This window comes from Alosa alosa, chromosome 7 (genome assembly GCF_017589495.1).
Source record: "Alosa alosa isolate M-15738 ecotype Scorff River chromosome 7, AALO_Geno_1.1, whole genome shotgun sequence".
Classification (NCBI taxonomy): Eukaryota; Metazoa; Chordata; class Actinopteri; order Clupeiformes; family Clupeidae; genus Alosa; species Alosa alosa.
The window spans coordinates 1,646,956-1,664,455 of record NC_063195.1 but is presented as its reverse complement, the minus strand read 5'-3'; the positions used below and the strand labels follow the sequence as shown (position 1 = coordinate 1,664,455).

Here is a 17,500-nt window from a genome sequence, read left to right as displayed (position 1 = left end):
GGATGTTACAAAACATTATCAGAAGTACACACACACACACACACACACACACACACACACACACACACACACACATACACACACACACACACACACACACAATATCAGGGGTGTTAGGGATGTTACAAAACATTATCAGAAGTACACACACACACACACACTCACACACACTCACAATATCAGGGGTGTTAGGGATGTTACAAAACATTATCAGAAGTACACACACACACACACACACACACACACACACACACACACCTGTCTCTCTCTGTCTTTAACACACCCACCCCCAGGAAAGAAAGAAAAAAAGGAAAAGAGAGGGGGGGATAAAATAGGGACACAGAGGAAACAGAAGAGAGAAAAGAAGATGACAAAATGAAAGAAAGATGAGAGGGATGAAGATTAAGATCCAGATAAAGGAAGTAAAGTAGATAGAACAAATGAAAGAAAGATGATACAGAGAGGGTGTGAAAAAAAGGAAAGATGAAGGAGGGATGGACACAGAGGAAACAGAAGAGGGAAAGGAAGACAAAAGATGAAAGAAAAATGAAGACAGAGAGAGGGATGAAGAGAGAGAGAGAGGGAGAGAGAGAGAGAGAGAGAGAGGGGGGAGAGAGAAGGAGGAGAGGAGAAGAGAGAGAGAGGAGAGAGGATGAAGAAGGAGGGAGAGAAGGAAGGAAAGGAGAGAGAGAGAGGAGAGAGAGAGAGAGAGAGAGAGGGAGAGGGACAGAGAGAAGGGAGAGAGGAGAGAAAGAGAGAGAAAGAGACAGGGATGAAGGACAGAGAGAGGGAGAAGGGCCAGAGGGAAAGATAGAGAGGTTGGAAAGATAGAGAGAGAGGGATGAAGGACAGAGACAGAGCTGAAGGAGGTGGACAGACACACAGGGGGGACATGAAGGGACAGAGAGAAGGGACAGAGAGGGAGTGAAAGGAGGTACACACACACACACACAAAGATAGAGAGACACACACACAGAGGACAGGAAGGTTGGAAAGATAGAGAGAGAGGATCCCCCATGAAGGGACAATCCAGGAGGGGGGGTGAAAGGAGGTCCTACACAAGAGATGAAGGGAGAGGGGGGGGAGGCAGATGCTTAGGGGGGAGGAAGATTGCAGGAGAGAGCCTCCTCCCAAACACACACATACATACTCTACATGATGTCATTGAAGTGTGATTCCCCAGCAGCACCACCACACACTAACATACTGTACATCCACACAACCACACACACACACACACACACACACACACACACACACACACTCACACACACACACAGTGGATAAAGAGGGATGGACACAGAGGAAACAGAAGAGGGAAAGGAAGACAAAATCTGAAAGAAATGAAGACAGAGAGAGGGATGAAGGGACAGAGAGAGGGGGGGATAAAAGGAGGTTGGAAAGAGAGAGGGTATGAGAATGAAGAAGGGAGATAGGGAGAAGGGAGGGAGAGAGGGAGAAGGAAAGGAGAGAGAGAGAGGGAGCGAGAGGGAGAAGGGAGAGAAAGAGAGAGGGAGAGAGAGGAGAAGGGAGGGAGAGAGAGGGAGAGAAGCGACGGAGACACACACACACACACACACACACACACACACATACAAAACATCATCAGAAGTACACACACACACATACACACAGACTAGTGCTGCACGGTACACACACACACACACACACACACACACACACACACACACAATATCAGGGGTGTTAGGGATGTTACAAAACATCATCAGAAGTACACACACACACACACACACACACATACACACAGACTAGTGTTGCACGGTACACACACACACACAGACACTATATCAAAGTCAAAGTCAAAGTCAAAGTCAAAGTCAAAGTCAAAGTCAAAGTCAAAGTCAAAGTCAGCTTTATTGTCAATTTCTTCACATGTTCCAGACAAACAAAGAGATCGAAATTACGTTTCTCACTATCCACGGTGAAGACAAGACATATTTTACCAATTTTAAGTCCACAGACAAACATAACATTCAAGTAAACAAAAAAAAGTAAGTAAATAAGTAAATAAGAGGGCACATATAATAATGAAAAAATAAAGAGCAGCACAATTTTGTTGAAATTGTGCATAGACAGTCAATAAAAAAAACTAGTGCAAAAGTCAGGCCAATAAGAGGCTTGGGTAGTTCTGTTTGACCTGAGTAATAAAAGAAAGTGGCATAGTGGGTGCAAGTTATGTAAGAGCAGCAGAAGTGTTGTGTTTTCAGGACAACAACACCAAGTTGTAAAGTGTACAAGTGTGCAAGTGTTCAAGTGTGCAAGTGGAGTAGTGCAGGCGGCCATTGTGGGTCCAATGTCCAGGATGTTATGTAGCTGAGGGTGGAGGGGAGAGGAGGGAGAGAGTTCAGCATCCTTACAGCTTGGTGTATGAAGCTGTTGGTGAGTCTGGTAGTGCGGGGCGCAGGCTTCTGTACCTCTTCCCAGAGGGCAGTAGATCAAACAGATTGTGGCGGGGTGACTTGCATCACTCACAATTTTTTGGTAAGCCTTCTTGGTGAGGTGGGTGGTGTAAATGTCCTTCAGGGGGGGAGTGAAGCACCAATGATCCTTCCAGCTGTGTTCACTATGCGCTGCAGGGCTTTCCTGTTGTATTCAGTGCAGCTTCCCCACACAGCGATACAGCTGGAGAGGATGCTCTCAATGGTGCCTCGGTAGAATGTGGTCATGATGGCTGGTGGAGCACTTTGCTTCGCCTGAGTTTCATAGGAAGTACAAGCCCGGCTGAGCTCTCTTAAGCCAGTGATGCAGTGTTGGTGGTCAGGAGGTCTTCACTGATGTGCACCCCAGGAATTTGGTGCTGCTCGCTCTCTCCACCACAGCACCGTCGATGGTCAGTGGCAGGTGTTGGGTGTGACCTCTCAGGAAGTCAACAACAATCTCTTTGGTCTTGCTGGCGTTCAGCAGGAGGTTGTTGTCCCTGCACCACGAGGTCAGATGGTGGACCTCCAACCTGTATTGAGTCAAATTAAGCCCTTGGTGATAAGACCCACCAGAGTCAGGGGTGTTAGGGATGTTACAAAACACATCATCAGAGGTACACACACACACACACACACACACACACACACACACACAGACACTATATCAGGGGTGTTAGGGATGTTACAAAACACATCATCAGAGCTGTTGAACCAGTCTGGTATTACAGTGAGTGAGTGTTTATACATGGGCATATTGTTTGGAAATATGTCTTGAACAGAACTGGCAATGAGATCAACAGTACGGTCATGGCGTGCTGTGTATAGCTCTTTGTACATATTACAACCATTTACAATATGAGCAACTGATTCAAAGGGCATGGCGTAAAACTTCGTTTTCCACCAGCATAAAGTTTAATTCCTTATTTTACCCGCGTTTCATTTTTAAACAATGTTTCCATGGGGGCTGTGGCAAGAGTTGTTGATATGTTATTTTAAAGCGCATTGTCAACAGTCATATTGGCAGGTTCACCATCATGTGCAAATTGGTAATGACGGTTAAAAGTGATTAGGGGAGGCGAGAGACGCATTATGGAGCACAGCTGAAGGCGCACTGTCACGAGATATAAGCAACTCCTCTGCAGGATAAATGTTGTTTAGTTCAGTCATTTGAGCAACATTAGGGCAAGTGTTGCTTTTTCCAGCCCATGTTTTCAATGGGAACCCATTGTGCAGTGTGGACTGTGATGTCCAGGGGCCCATAATGCTGGTTGTATCTGGTTGGTAGCACCTGTAGTCTGGCCTTAACAGTGATGTCCAGGGGCCCATAATGCTGGTTATGTGGTTGGTAGCACCTGTAGCCTTAGCAGTGATAACCAGCATTATGGGCCTGGTTGGACACCACTAACAGTGATGTCCAGGGGCCCATAATGCAGGTTGCTACCAACCACATAACCAGCATTATGGGCCCCTAATGCTGGTTATGTGGTTGGTAAGCCAGCACCTGTAGCCTTATGCAGTGGTGTCAGGGCCCCATAATGCTGGTTATGTGGTTGGTAGCACCTGTAGCCTTAACAGTGATGTCCAGGGGCCCATAATGCTGGTTATGTGGTTGGTAGCACCTGTAGCCTTAACAGTGATGTCCAGGGGCCCATAATGCTGGTTATGTGGTTGGTAGCACCTGTAGCCTTAGCAGTGATGTCCAGGGGCCCATAATGCTGGTAATGCTGACCTCCCCTAATCAGCAGCATTTCTGTACATAGAGTGAGAGGTACAGTGGTCAGCAAGGTCAAGACATGCCGACTTTCCCTGCATTCTTAGTCCAGTCCAGTGTTGTTGTGTGTCCATCTGTTTGATGTCCAGTAAGGATCTTCTTGCTGTTGTGCTCTGTAGTGTGTGTTGTGTCTCGTTGTGACGGCATGTGGCCTCCACAGTAACAGATGGGTCTGTGACCACTGCGTCAGACACCTCTGGTGCAGTGTGTGAGTTGTCTTGCGTAAGATACCTCTGGTACAGTGTGGGAGTTGCTTTGTGTCCAGTGTAATTTAACTGCCAGTCTGTTGCACAGGTCGTTTAGATCCGGCCAGTCTGAACGAACTCCGAAACCTGTGGCTTGTGTGTCCAGTTTACCATTGCGCTCATAGAGTACACACACACACACACACACACATTGGCATATATCGACCCCCACCCCAAATTGTCCTTTTGGTCCCCCCTGCTTGTTCCTACACAATATAACAACAGAGTTGGAATTCTTATCATGGGAGAGTTAGTTAGCTCTAGGTGTCTTTCCCTACATACTCAGCCACCATCACCAATCTACTACCATCACACACACACACACAGTGTTCCATCTTAGCAGGGCCTTTACTCAGCCTAGAGACACACCATCTGAAGACACACACCATCTGAATCTCCACTCCACTACTACCACACACACACACACACAGTGTTCCATCTTAGCAGGGCCTTTACTCAGCCTAGAGACACACCATCTGAAGACACACACCATCTAAATCTCCACTCCACTACTACCACACACACACACACACACACACACACACACACACAGTGTTACTTACTCAGCTGATGTGCATGTTGTGACCACTGGCAGCAGCTTCTGAAGAACTTCATCTGGACTGAGGAGTTCAGTCTGATCTTCCTCTGGTGTCTTTACGTACGTCTGCAGGTCAAACTCAGCCAGCTGCTCCTCTGACATCTTCAACTCAAATCTCTTAGTCTCCCACTGTCCTGGTAAGAGCATCTCTACATACAGATCTTCTGAGCTCTTTTTGTGCTCCACTACAGCATGGTGATTCAGCTCATTCAGACAGTAGAACAGGTTGATCCTTCTGTCTGAGCCACTCTGATCTCTGATCTTCTGTTTGACATACTGGACTGTTTGCTCTGAGCTATCTAATTGGCTACTGCTCTGTGGCAGTAGGTGCTTTAAGAGTTTCTGATTGGATTCCAGTGAGAGGCCCAGAAGGAAGGGGGAGGAAAGGTCCAGGTGTCCATTCTTACTCTGTAAGGCCAGGTCCACTGCAGTCTTGTGTAGGTCATGAAGTGTTGCAGCTCTGAACAGAGCAGAGAGCTGAGAGGTTTGCTGTTGGTCAGGCATGTTTCTCTGTCTGTTGCTGAAGCAGAGGAACACATACAGAGCTGCAAGAAACTCCTGGATGCTCAGATGCACAAAGCTGAACACTTTCCCTGGTACCCAGCCTCCTCTCTGAAGATCTGAGTACACACTCCTGAGTACACTGATGCTTCTGTGGCGTCAATGCCACACTCTCTCAGGTCTTCCTCATAGAAGATCAGATTGCCTTTCTCCAGCTGTTGGAAAGCCAGTTTCCCCAGTTTGAAAATCACCTCTTCATCTGTCTCTTTTCTCTCTGTGTACTTGACATGCTTCATGCCTGTCTGAATGACCAGGAAGTCAGTGTACATTTGAGTCAGAGTCCTTGGCATTTCTACTTTGTCTGATTCTTTTGATGTCTTCTCTACAACGGTGGCTGTAATCCAGCAGAAGACTGGAATGTGGCACATGATGTAGAGACTCCTGGATGACTTCAGGTGTGTGATGGTTCTGCTGGCCAGGTTCTCATCACTGTATCTCTTCCTGAAGTACTCATCTTTCTGTGGGTCGTTGAATCCCCTTATTTCTGTCACCTGGGCCACACACTCAGGAGGGATCTGATTGGCTGCTGCTGGTCGGGTGGTGATCCAGAGGAGAGCAGAAGGAAGCAGATTCCCCTTGATGAGGTTTGTCAGCAGCACGTCCACTGAGGCTGGCTCTGTCACATCACAACACCTCGGGTTGGATCGGAAATCTAGAGGAAGTCGACACTCATCCAGACCATCAAAGATGAACATGACTGTGCTCTGACCTGGAGAAGACTTCCTGATCTTTGATTTCTGGGAAAAAGTGCTGAATAAGATCCACCAGACTGAGTTCCTTCTCCTTCATTAGGTTGAGCTCCCGGAAAGGAAGAGAAAATATGAAGTGGACATCCTGATTGGCTTCTCCTTCAGACCAGTCCAGAATGAACTTCTGCACTGAGACGGTTTTTCCGATGCCAGCCACTCCCTTTGTCAGCACTGTTCTGATGGGTTTGTCTTGTCCAGATAATGGTTTAAAGATGTCACTGCATTTCATTGGTCTGTCTTGTACTACTTCTCTCCAGGATGCCCTCTCTATCTGTCTGACCTCATGTTCATCATTGACCTTTCCTCTTCCCCCCTCTGTGATGTACAGGTCTGTGTAGATCTCATGGAGGAGTCTGGTGTCTCCCTGCTGTGGGATTCCCTCAGACACTGAAACTTCTTCTGCATCTGTGAGTGAAAACCAAAGCACATGATTTAAGACCACTCAAAAACACAAATGCATACACACACGTGCTTAACCAAGCTTGTGTGATTATGATGTGGGTAGACCCCCCACACACACCTACACCCACCCACTAGGGGTTTCACCAACTAGTCAATTAGTCAACTATTACAACCACTAGTCGGCGCTGTAGGCGGTAGTCGAATAGTCGTTAACAAAATGTTCCCCTCTCTAGCGAAGGTATCGAGAAATTGATCTGGCTATTCCATCCACCAGAAGGACTATTCCGAGTGAGCGTTTTTTTCCCCTGGTGGCGTAGTGGTCATGGCCGGTGAGGCCAGGTGAGTTACTGTGGAACCAAAAGCAGACTCAGGAAGCAGAGAGTATAATTAGTGGGTTTTAATGACAGAACACAGGAAATCGGCAGCCAGGCAGAGTGACTTGACAAAACAGTGCAAACTCAAAAAAATCCAAAAACGGCAGAGGTACAGGCAGGTTTCAGTCAAAATCCAAAGTGGCAAGACAGGCAGAGTTCAGTACACAGGTAGGCAGGCAGAAACACAGGCACCAGTACAGGCAAGGTTCAGTCAAAAATCCAAGGTGGCAAAAACAGGCAGAGTTCGGTACACAGGTAGGCAGGCAGAAACACAGACAGCAGTATCAAAGGGGCTAGACGAGACTCACGTGGCTGAACAGGCATAGGTTGGCAGCAAAAGAATGCAAGGTCCAAGCAAAGGTTTCCAAAGGGTTGAGTCGAATTCACAAGTCCAAAAAACAGGCTTAGGTCAAAAAAACAGTAATCCAATGAGCATGAGCGAGAATCCACTGTGAAAGACGTGACAATCTGGCAAAGAGTGTTTCTCCTGGCACTGCTCAAATGCTATGGCTGACGAGGAGAGTGGCAACAGGTGTGACAGTGCAAGCACTGATGATTGGGCAGCTCCCCTGTCAGTCAACCATGAGCCAGGACAGAGGGAAAACCTGGAATGGAGGCCAGGAACAGCAGAGGCACAGACAGATCACAGACCTGGAATGGAGTCCAGGGACAGCAGAGGCACTGACAGATCACAGACCTGGAACGGAGTCCAGGGACAGCAGAGGCACAGACAGATCACAGACCTGGAACGGAGTCCAGGGACAGCATAGGCACAGACAGATCACAGACCTGGAATGGAGTCCAGGGACAGCAGAGGCACAGACAGATCACAGACTGGGGAAGTGAATGGAGTCCAGGGACAGCAGAGGCACAGACAGATCACAGACTAAGTGGGGATTCTGGGCCGAACTGTGACAGTAGTAGTAACGCAGTCATCCGACAGGTCAAGTCTCCGCCTCTCCCACGTCAAGTCTCCGCCTCTCCCACGTCAAGTCTCCATCTCTCCCACGTCAAGTCTCCAGTCAAGTCTCCGCCTCTCCCACGTCAAGTCTCCATCTCTCCCACGTCAAGTCTCCATCTCTCCCACGTCGTTTTTTTTTATCGTGAACCAAAAAGTGGACTTTAGAAGTGAGTAGGACTAAGACAACGATGAGTAATGCAGGTACGCTAATGTTTACTAATGGCTACACTTTTTTAGTTGCCACTGCGGTTTATGTTGATTCCAGACACAATGAAAAATGTGTGCTGAACTTGTGTTCATGAAGTTCACAATGGTTATGTTTACTTCTATGGTCAATGCAACCTAGCTGCCAGTTGACACCCGTGCTTTAGGCTGTGGTCCGTTTTTTTTGCTGTTTTTATATTAACCAATGTGGATAGAATAACCTATGAATTTTCGTATTATGTTCTTTCTGCATTACAAAAACAGTTTTAAGTATTCACCAGAACTCCACCCTCCGCATCTTCCTTAACGTCAACTAACGCATCAACTTAATAAACAAATAAATTAACGACTAGTCAACTAGTCGTTCCTATTATGAACAACTGGACGACTACTAAAAATCACGGTAACGCGTTCGATTAAGACAGATCTTATTTATTGTGGCATATCAGATTTGTCTATAATGAGTCATCGTGTTACTAAATATTTAGTAGGCCTACCTCTAAGTAAAAGTAAAAGTTTAGGCTATATCTCTGTATACTGTTTAAAACCTGGCCAGGTAGTATTGAGCTCTTTTAGCTCTATTTCTACATACCTGTATGTAAATCTCTAGCTATCTTGATTATGGACATCAGAGATCCAGGGCAAGTAAGCCTAAGCAGATGATAGGGTCCAGAACTGTCACTCACTTTTTCACTCACTCACACCCACTTTTCCTGTTCTGGCCCTATGGCTGCGCTCACCGAGTTTTGTTTTTAAACGGTACGCGGGAGAAAGCCAGGGGGGTAATGAATGAATGAATGAATGAAGGAAGAGGGGTAGAATGGAATGAATGAAGGAATGAAGGAAGAGGGGTAGAATGGAATGAATGAAGGAATGAAGGAAGAGGGGTAGAATGGAATGAATGAAGGAATGAAGGAAGAGGGGTAGAATGGAATGAATGAAGGAATGAAGGAAGAGGGGTAGAATGGAATGGCCTTCTGATTTTCATTTTCATTTCATATTTATTAAACAGGAAAGTATTAAATGTAACAAAGTTGCAGTTTAAAATGGGCCTGACTCAGTAAAAAAAAATGATTTCCTGCAGGTTCCTGTTCTGCAGCACATATAACAAGTAACAGGGACAGGGCATATCACACATCACATTTACATACAACACTAGGCAAACATATAGACATTAGACTTAGTATAGACAGTGATTTATAGAGGTCAATGTTTGCAGGTGTATGTATTGAGGAGTAGCAGTTCATAGTTTTTTTTTTAATTGTGTGATGGATTGTAATTCTCTGATGTGTTGAGGAATGCCATTCCAGACTCTGGTAGCAGCGTGTATGAAGGACCTCTGGCCAAAGCCATTGTTGTACGAGGGCACTGGGTGGAGGGCCGTGGAAACGGACCTAGTGACATGCACTTGAGGCATGTTATGTGTTGGTAAGAGAGAGATGAGTGTTTGTGAGGTGCTGTGTTGGAGTTGAAAATAAAAAGAAATAGCATGACTATAGATAAAATTTTGAAAGGACAGAGCATGCGATTGAGTGAGTGCAGTGCAGTGTCCATTTGGGAAGATTACTGTGGATCTTCAAAGCTCGGTAATATAACCGTGCGATGGGTTCAGTAACTTCCTTTGTGGTGAGAGACCATATTGGTAGACAGTATGAGATGGTTGAGAATATAATCGCTTGCAGATAGGTTTTGGAGACAGTAGAGGATAGGTATGACCTAGATAGATAGATAGATACTTTATTGATCCCCAGGGGAAATTCCAAGAAAGAAGACCTGATCTTGTTGTATACATATAGTTTCTGATTTAACTTTTTAGTTAGCTTGGAAGCGTGTTCACGGTATTTGAGGTGTGAGTCAAGTAGTACTCCCAAATACTTATATGATTTGGCGATGACAAGAGTTTGATTTTAACATTGATGGTTAATTGATTGTCATTCAACCACTTATGTAAATATTGAAGATCAGATGACAGTTTGGAGTTTATCATATCAGAGTCGGGGTCAGATAGAAAGAGCACAGTGTCATCAGCATACATTAGACATTTAGAGTATTTACACACAGCTGGGAGATCATTAATATATAGAAGAAAGAGTAAAGGCCCTAGAATGCTTCCCTGTGGGACACCCATACCACAACCCAAGGGCTGAGATATTGCATAGTCAATTTTGACAACTTGTGATCTATCAGTTAAATAAGAGGAGATCATGTCTAATACTGAGGGCGATAGGTTAGAAAAGTGGAGTTTGGATAATAAAATCAGGTGGTGTACTGTGTCGAAAGATACAACAATCACATGATCCCGTCAGCGCACAAACACCAATGATAAAGATACAACAATCACATGATCCCGTCTCACACGTATTGCCTTCACACATTTGCACTCGTCTATTATAAACTAATAATAGTGAAACTAATGTTGTATAAAATTATCACTATGGTTTGTAGACATCATGATGAGAGAACAAGTTTGAAACTGTAAAGCATGTATTCATATAACCTCAATCATAATCAAGTAATGAAGTTATTCCTAGCTAACATACTTTTATAACATTTTAAATAAAAAGTTTAACTATTACTAATAACATAACAAAGCCATCCTACCAGAATGTGCACTCTGTATCCCGATGTCTCTTTTTGCTGCCCTGTGTCTCATTTTGTTGCACTGTGTCTCATGTTGCCTTAGCCTGGGCCTTTTGAAGAAACCAAAGTCGGCCTTGAAGCTACAAGATAACGCGTACCCAGGGCGAGCTCTACTCATAACAACCAGTAGGAGAGTGCAGGGGGGCGAACGATATTTAACCCATGCACAATGTATGACCTGTGATCACTCTATACTGTACACCCCTGAACTTTCCGTAAACTTAAGGTGAAAAGTTCGTACCCTTGGCAGCAATATTGCTGACTTGCGAAGATAAGAGCGAACAAGGATCCTTTCATAAAGCCATCTGTGGGTTCGGGGTAGTGTTGTGTCAGCATTTTGGAGGGGTATAAGTAAGAGAGTTCTACCTTTGTTCGGGAGTGCGATTGTGCGATCCACTCAGGCTTTGCGCTATGAACTCTGCCAGATTTTTGCGCCTTCTTTTTGGGAGAAGTTTTTGACTTCAGCACTTATAATGGTGTATTTTTGTTATGTTGTAGGCAAGGTGTTTGAATATCTGCAACGACACTAACTTCACTGTGGTGTCAGTCAACGACAAAACAGTTCTACAGTTAGTTACTTTCACTATTGACTGACAATCGGTTACCATCGAAAACATTCAGTAGGCTGGAAAAAGCAACACTTACCCTAATAATGTTTGAATGACTGAATAAAACAACATTTATCCTGCAGAAGAGTTGCTAATATCTCGTGACAGTGCGTCTTCAGCTGTGCTCCATACGTGCCTCTCGCCTCTCCCCTAATCACTTTTAACCGTCATTACCAATTTGCAAATGATGGTGAAGAACTACTCATTGTGAGATATATTTTGTAGTATCTTTATTCTAATTAGGTTTCCCATTGTAGCCTAATGGTATAATTTGTAATGTTTCGCACGGATGTGCGCTGGTGCGCGTTCATGGGTGATAGAAGGATGGTGCGTTGTGCACCCACCCACCCATATGACTGTTGATAATGTGCTCTTAAAGCAACACCAAAGCGTTTTTTTGTACCTTAAAATAACGTTTCCAAAATCGTTTCAGTGGTTCATCAACTCATAACTTTCTGAACTCTGAACAGCACTTCTGCATTCGCTTCGCGGCCCTCTATCGGCTATAACCGCACTATGCACGTTTGCCAGATCGGGTAGCGGATCTGTAGTTCGAAGGATTGAGACATAAGAAACTACAAATTGACTTGCTTTTGATGTCGCAATACATCATACTTTCATAAAATCATGCAAAATCACGCGCCAGATCCCCTCCTTAGGTTGTTAATTGCCACACCCCCTGGCGCGTTGTTTAATATAAGAGACGTGTAAAATACAAATTTAACTTTGCGCCGGGAAAATAACTAGCTTTTCGCCATGCGCCACGTTGCAAAATAGGGCCCACGATGTTATAGATGGAAACATGTTCTTATCTTTGATGTTGTTGTTATCTTACCCCACAGGCTCACGGTCATGTTCCTCTTTCTCACGGGAACTCATTTTAGGCCACCCCCCTTTTCCTGGTCTTATACTGGAGAATGAGAACAGGAGAAACCAACATACACAGATCAAATCAAATTCACCAGCATGATTTCATTTCCATACCATTATCACTGGACCAACATACACAGATCAAATCACGTATGATTTCATTTCCATACCATTATCACTGGACCAACATACACAGATCAAATCAAATTCACCAGTAAGATTCCCATACCATCACCGCTGGACCAACATTCACAGATAATCTAAAGTCACGAGTTTAATTTCATTTTCATACCACAGTAACCATGGTTCCTGGCTGACTGCAAACACTCCCATACCATCATCACTAGGTCTACTACAAGTATAGCTATTTGACAATTTAGACCACCATCACTAGGTCTACTACAAGTATAGCTATTTGACAACTTAGACCATCATAACTAGGTCTACTACAAGTATCTATTTGACAATTTAGATCATCATCACTAGTCTATTACCAGTATAGCTATTCAACAATTTAGACCATTCCTTTGGACCATGAAAACCGCGGTCTAAAACATTTCAGAATGGATGATAAGTTTTGCTATGCAGTTATGGTTGAAATAATAGCCCATCAGCGCATCTCTAGTGTGTGTGCCTCTCTCTCGCTCAGAGGGGAGGGAGAGGCTGAGGGTCAATCCAGCATGGATTCTAAACTCTGTGGTGGATAGGATCTACAATTAGGTGTTAACAATACTACTACTACTCTAGGTCGAAGTACTCCCAAGTGCTATTGCGCCACACATTGTAGTTCTCCTGTTAATTCGCTTGGAAAATCGCCACGTTTCATGTTGCGTGGCCGTAGACATTTCTATCAAGTACTCGTGCAACTGTATTTAAGTCGGGAAAACGTGGATGTTTTTGATTACTTCTACGGTTAGTTACGGCAAAGCCCGCTAGCATAGCAACATGCTAACACAGTCCAGCCGCGCACCAGAGCGTTTGAGTGCACGTACGTATCATAAATAAATAAATGTTCTTCCTTAAAATACAGGGGTCATAAGTATTGGCACCCCTATGTTAAATTCCCATAGAGACAAAAGATTTTTATTTTAAAGGCCAGTTAAAATAGCTGTTATTTCAGTTAGCCTATTAGCTGGTTTAATTTGCATTGAGCTCAATGAGCATCAAACCAGCTAATAGGCTAACTGAAATAACACCCATGCCAATCTCTAGGTATGGTGAAGGGTATGTGATGATGTGGGGCTATTTTAATTCCAAAGGCCAAGGTAACTTTATCAGGATGCACAGTATTCTGGATCCATAAAATAACTGGCCTTTAAAAATAAAAATCTGCCTGTCTCTATGGGAATTTAACATAGGGGTGCCAATACTTATAACCCCTGTATTTTAAGGAAGAACATTTATTTATTGGTATTGTACATGATTGGTATGATAAGGGATCAGATTCCAAAAATAATTCAGTGGAAATGCATGGATTCCAGTTTCTTCCAGTAGCAGCAACTGGAATCCATGCATTTCCACTGAATTATTTTTGGAATGTGATCCCTTATCATACCTGTTCATTCTTACTCGTTGCTCGAATTTATCGCGGACTAAATTCAAGATGGCTGCAAACGTTAAACTTTGTGAAGATACTGTCTGTATAAATCGTCTTGTAAGTAAACTACCAGTGCTTTTTCAAAGTTCTCAATGTCTCGTTTTAAATGTCAGGGCCCTCGGAAGTCTACCAATGAAGTGTGGAGATACATTGAGCCTCGTAAATGGGTGTAAAACAGTGATTTATTTGCATGGCTAGCCCGATGCCGAAGCACCACTACTGAAAACGCTATTGGAAGCATCGGCTAACTAGCGCCTGATTTTGGAGTGCAGGGGACAAGTCGAGATGGGCTATGAGACATACGTTCACACTCGGTATCATGTTTCAATACACTTTAGGTCAATATCACACCGGAATTCTCCTTTAAGGCATTAAGATCAATTTCCAAAAGATGATTTTATATTCCTCTTTTCAGTCAACTTTAGCATGGGTGCCAATACTTTTGGCCAGCACTGTAAAACTACAGAGGTTATTGACTACCCTACATGCACAACCATTCTAATTCAGTTGTGCATGATAAGCAGTGATGTTTCTTCAAGGTTCAAGCCATGATTCCCCTTTACAAAAAGGACAACTTTACTTCTTCATTGTTAGTCTATATAAAAAGCGGTTGTTCACTGTGTGTCTGACGCTATTTGCTGCGTCTTTTTTTATTCCAACCGTGGGCACTTTGGAGCAGAAACGAGAACGCGCACACATCCTGACTTACTTACACCTGGCTTGACATAGTCGCTCCTACTCATCCTGGATTGGCATTAGAGAAACGAGTTGAGCTAGGATGACCAGACAACGCTATGTCAAACCTCGCTTTATCACTTATCTTAATTCTGCCTTTGTGAAATACCCTTATGCAGTGTAGTGTAGCCTAACGTACCGCTGTCTCGGACGCCGTACCGCTCTTTGGACGCCGCTATTTATGGATTTCCGGCTCCCATTGACTTACATTGAACACATGTAAACAAAACGTCAATTATGTGCTCAAACTAACGCCGCTGACTTATGAAAACAACCATTCCACTTTGATACGAAACTACATAATTGTACAACATTATTATACAACAAAAATCACAGAATTTGGATCAAGTAATGTGGAGAAATCTTATGCAAAGTGTCAACCCGACGACGGTTACAATTGTTTTATGGGCGTTGTTAGCCACGCTGTGCAAGCCGGGTAGGCTACAGAAGAAGCCAAAAGGCTACAGTCGCGTGTGTTTGTGGTGATTTATTCCATGTATTAACAAAATAATAACATAACATTAAAAAAATAGCCTACATAGAAAAAAAAAAAAAAAAAAAACTAAATAATTACACCAAAAAGTAAAGAAGCTTTATCACTGATATATAAGCTTACTGAAAATCAAATATAGGCCTAGCCTACAATTGTGTTCCACAGACAATATGTCCTACAGATCATAACAACAGTAAGAACATAGGCTAACCTAAGTCATGACGACACGGGGGCTTAAGTCTCATGTTGGCCTATGACTACTAGGCTACCAAGCACGTCTGGGTCTGCGACAGTGAAATAGCTCCAATATTAATTGTGGCGCCAATGAATATATGCTAACATGAATCTCATCAGTCACCTATAGATAAGGGTTAGGCTATAACATATGTAGGCTATAATGTAAAAATAGGGTCATATCATATAATGTTGACTTATTAAGATGGGGGAGAGAGCTGAACATATTACACTGAACTAATTGTTCATTGTTGAAAATCAATCAAAAGTTTGTAGTTGATCCAGATGTCATTGAAATTAAAAGGACTGTTAATGGGTGTATCCACAATGGGGACCTTGTTACAAGTTGGTCTTTCAGCTGCTAATGCAATCAGTGGCCGTCAGAAAACATGTTAGACAACTGAGGAATGAGATGCCACACATAAAATGTACAGTCAAACAGAATGCACAAACATCAATGGGAATCCACCGAACACTGCAGGGAACCATGCTATTGTCAATCAGTACTCTGCCACGCTAAATCAGACCCTGCTTATGTTTGTGCAGAGCAGAACAGATATTTGTAGATATGATGCAGGACCTGTTAAGAGAGATTGGCAACTCAGTCTCCCTCATACTAGTCCCTACGGTGAACGATGTAATAGCATAGTGCTGCTGCTTCTGATGTGCAAGACAAGACAGGGTATATATTCATAATGTGACAGGCAGCATGTATTTATCATTATGTTACAACCTCTGAACAACTACTATTGATGTTAGAAGAACAAAACAATACATCTCCAAATGTTCATTACTTATTACATGTGTTATAAAAAACAAAATCCTTGTCTGCTTTCTGTGTTTTTGCATGCACCTGTCAACAGGGGTGTAAAGACATATTTGTTCACCATGCACTGTTCTGAGTCATTGTTTGTATGTTATAGTATTTGTTTATTTGCATTTATTGCCCATTGATATTGCATTCACATTATTGTTTATTATTGGTATTCTCCTTATTAATGTAGTGTCACCAACATTTAAAATAATATCAACTGACATTGTTATTCATAGCCATATTTATTCTGCTCTTATAAGGTAATACAGTGCACATATTTATATTTCATTTATCCCACTCTAAACCACCTTCTGAAAATCAACTGTATAGTGTTTCACTGCACCATATTTCTTGACCTGTCTCACCACCTGCCTATAGGCTGCTTACACCACCTTACTTACAACACTTTGAAGAGCCAAAAACAAAGCTCAGCACACCTTTTCAACAAGTTTTTATTGTCCACTACTGGGGAAATTCATCGGCAACACTTTATAATGTGTCGCTGTTACAGTGCACCTACCTAATTAGGTACAGTGGTACAACCTGTGTAACAACATGTACTATCATTGTACTTGCATTATGTATTTGTGGGTACCTACATAGGCTATAGTTGTTACATTGTAATACTGAGTGCTTTTACCAAACGTTGCCAATTTGCCTAAATTTTCATCAGAGGCAAAGAGCTGACCTGAGACCTGCTGGATGGGGTAAATCTGGTCATGAAAGATTTGATATACAAATCATTCTTAGCTCCAGTCAAGGCCTCATTGTCTTCAGTGTACATGTAACAGCTGTGCTGCTACAACCTTGTTACTCTTTGATACAGTGGAATAAACCTATTAAGAGTACCAATTAATTACTTACATGTACATATGACATGTATGTTGTGTCTTCGATTTCTTGGAACAGGTCTACTAATTCACATGTACTGTGTGGTGTAACAGCAGACATGTTTCAACACATCAATTACAGGATGCATGACATCATTGACAGGATGTATATATGTAGATGTAAGTACTTAACTGGTACACTTTATTTGAATGGGTTTATTCCACTGTATCAAATGTATGTAGGGTAATTGCAGACATGTTCCAAGACACCAATGACACAACATGTAATGTAATATGTAATTGTAAGTGGGCAATTCCACGGAAAATGGACTTTGTCACATCCATAACGCCAGTGAAATGCCTTGGCATTTGT

The 17,500-nt window shown here is 43.2% G+C and overlaps 1 protein-coding gene and 1 pseudogene across 1 annotated transcript in view; both read right to left on the bottom strand.

Annotated features, from left to right (window-relative positions):
• Window positions 1–17,500, bottom strand: part of LOC125297244 (NACHT, LRR and PYD domains-containing protein 3-like) — a 313,314-nt gene that overhangs the window by 93,992 nt on the left and 201,822 nt on the right.
• Window positions 1–17,500, bottom strand: part of LOC125297288 — a 22,399-nt pseudogene that overhangs the window by 1,384 nt on the left and 3,515 nt on the right.